This window comes from Tupaia chinensis, unplaced genomic scaffold (genome assembly GCF_000334495.1).
Source record: "Tupaia chinensis unplaced genomic scaffold, TupChi_1.0 Scaffold000283_1, whole genome shotgun sequence".
Classification (NCBI taxonomy): domain Eukaryota; kingdom Metazoa; phylum Chordata; class Mammalia; order Scandentia; family Tupaiidae; genus Tupaia; species Tupaia belangeri.
The window spans coordinates 444,023-447,172 of NW_006159766.1; the positions used below are offsets into that span (position 1 = coordinate 444,023).

At 50.6% G+C, this 3,150-nt stretch overlaps 1 pseudogene; it reads right to left on the reverse strand.

Annotated features, from left to right (window-relative positions):
- Positions 1-341: 341 nt before the first annotated feature.
- LOC102479433 (cytochrome c oxidase subunit 8A, mitochondrial pseudogene) lies at positions 342-547 on the reverse strand (annotated as a pseudogene).
- Between the last annotated feature and the right edge of the window lie 2,603 nt (positions 548-3,150).

The following is a 3,150-nucleotide window of genomic DNA, read 5'->3' on the forward strand; positions in this document are numbered from 1 at the left end:
ATTCTCCTCTCGGGATCTTGGGCATGCACACACACACATCTGGTGTGAGTTTAAGCCACCAGGTCCGGGACTCGAACCGCGGTTGACCACATGGGAATCCAGCAACGTAGCCATTACACCAACTGCTGGTCCCTAAATAGACTTAATTGTTATAAGGGGACCCTACCGAGCAGGGCTAATATGTGTGGGCCCAGGATGTCGCCATGGAGACAGCCAGAGGTCATGGTTGCAGAAGTGGCTGGAAGTGAACAGATGCAGAAGAGGTCAGCCAGGAGTGCAGCAGACATGACAGGACGGGCTGGCGGGTGGTCCGGTCACCGGGTGAGGGCGAGGACAGTCCCTCACTCCCACTTCTCGTAGCTCTCCAGGTGTGACAGACCCAGCCTGATGGCAGGAGGAAACACAGGGAGCAGACCTGAGCCCAGTGGCAACATCCATGGGCCCGAGCTGCTCCTTTGGCGCCGTGGAATGGATGCACATGCTTGGCACTGGGAGCCGTGGCCGGAGCTGTCAGGGCCCTCAGGAGCAGCGGTGTCAGGACGGACATGACGGCACCCAGCGAACCACAACCGGCCCCCGCTGGTTTATCTTAATACCAACACAGGCGAGCCCAAGGGCTAAGACCATAACTACCCACCATTGAAGAGAGAGACTGAGGGCCAGTCCGGTGGAGCGGCGGTTACAGAGGCTGGATCCCACATGCCAAATGCGTGGTTGAGCCCCAGACGCGGCGGCCAGGAAAATACACCGGCACGTGTGTGGGAGTGCCTCAAATGCCGAGAGGAGAGCGGAGGAGACGGAATTGCAGTGTGGCCATCCCCCTGGGGGGGCCGGGTGGATTTCTTACACGTCCTCTTTCTCTTCGGTGAGTGCATAAACCTTATAGTAAAAACTACAGAATAATAATAATAATGATAATAGTAATAATAAAAGAGAGAAAGATTCAGAAATGACCAAATTATACTTCCTTTATTCTTATTTTTTTTTTGGAAAGGTTTTTTTTTTAATTTTAATTTTAATTTTTTTTTTTTGCTATAGGGCACGTGCGCTCGCCAGACAGTCAGAGAGAGACAGAGAGATAGAAAGCGAGAAATCTCCCCCCAGGGAGGATGGTCACGCTGCAATCCCTTCTCCTCCATTCTCCTCTCGGGATCTTGGGCACGCACGCACACGTGCCCACAGTGAGTTTTAAGCCACTGGGTCCGGGACTCGAACCACGTTGACTACGTGGGAGTCCAGCGACATAGCCATTACACTAACTGCTGGTCTCCTTTATTTTTAATGCTAGAGGGTGCATGTGCAAGAGAGAACCCCCGATAGGTGTGATCACATTGCAATGCTGTTCTCCTCCTCCTGGACTTGCGCGTGCACGCACACACACACACACACGCACACGCACACGCACACGCACGCGCACCTGGCATGTTTCTCAAGCTACCAAGGTCAGGGTGCAAACCACAGTCAGCCATGTGGGATTCTGTTCCCTTTACGTGGTCAGCTCCACTTTAATGTTTTTTCTTTTCCTTTCTCTTTCTCTCGTTCTTTCTTTCTTCTTTTTCTGGCCCATATTTTTCAATGTCTATTCTCCAAGATTACAAAATTCAGAAAATTCAGATTTGATTTATTCCTCGGTAGCCTGACTGCGTGTTGTAGCACTCACCTGTGGTTATTCGACCAGTCGCCATCTCCTCCAGAGACTGTTTTCTCACCAGAGCAGCTGGCACGGTGGTAGGTACTTAGTAGGTGTCTATAAATACTTGCTGGGGGCCAGGCAGCGGTGCAGTGGTGGCCCAGCTAGGCCCGCGTGGGAGGGCTCTGCCATTTGCATCGTGGGATTCCCCTGAGCACACCAGATGTGTGTGTGCGTGCCCGTAATCCGGGCTGCCAAAGACCAGGTGAGGCCCTACAAGGGTGTCTGTCTCCCTCTCTCTCTCACTGAGGAAATGAATGAATGGATGAATATTTGCTGACTAAATAAATGAAAGTCCCTTTTAAAAATACTCCTGGGAGGCCAGCAGGCACTGTGGGGGTTGAGATGCTGGACTCCCACATGGCTGACTGCAGTTCAAGTCCTGGACCTGGTGGCTTGCTTTCTCACTTTCCCTCTCTCCCTCTCTCTGTCTCTTTCTGGTGCGTGCACATGCCCTATAACAAAGTAAAACAATATTAACAAATTATATAAAAAAAAAAAGACTTCGGTAAGATCATTGTTTTCTATAAAGTTTATCACCTCTCTCTCATGCCTTATAAGCTGGAAAACTGAATGTGAAGGACACAGAATCTAAAAACGCACGCAGGGCCTACAGGTGTGGGATAACCTAAGAATCCCGGGTGCGATATCACCTCCCCAAATGCATCAGCATTCAAGCTTCATTGCAGCCTTTTCGTAATGGTGGCTGCCCTCGGTGCACCCTCACAGTAACCCTGGGAGGTGGGAGGTGACGCTGTCACTGCCCTCTGGTTTACAGAAGAGGACCCGAGGCTCAGAGAGCTCCATCTAGGTCTCTCGAGTCTGGGAGGCCGACTCTACACTGCTCATTTATGGAGCATCCTGTCACCGCTTCATCCTTCTGACAACTGTGCAGAGAGTATTACGAAACGGCATGGGCCGGGCCAGCAAGTAGCATGATGGTTAAGGTGCTGGACTCCCACATGGTCGTCAGTGGTTCAAGTCCCAGACCTGGCAGTTTGAAATTCATACCAGGTGCATGTGCATGCCCCAACCCCAGGAGGAGAGTGGAGGAAAAGGGAGTGTAGTGTGAACATCCCCTTGTGGGGGGGAGGATTTCTCACCTTCCCTTTCCTTGTCACTCTGTCTCTCTGATGAGTATGCACACCCTATGACAAAAATGTAAAAATAAAAATAAAAAAAAGAAAAAAAAAGAAAAGAAAGAAATGGCATGATAGAGGAATGGGTTTTAAAATCAGGTTATTTCGAAGCAGAGTGTATAATGCCGTAACGGACTGGCTCCACTTCGTTGTTTGCACCTGTGTTCAACACACGTAGAAATTCATCTTTCCTCAGAACCAGCAGGTGGCGTGAGGGCAAAAGGCGCTGGATTCCCATATGGCCAACCATGGTTTGAGTCCTGGACCTGGAGGCTGGCTTTCTAACTTTCCGTTTCTCCTTCCCTCTCTCTGTCTCTGTCT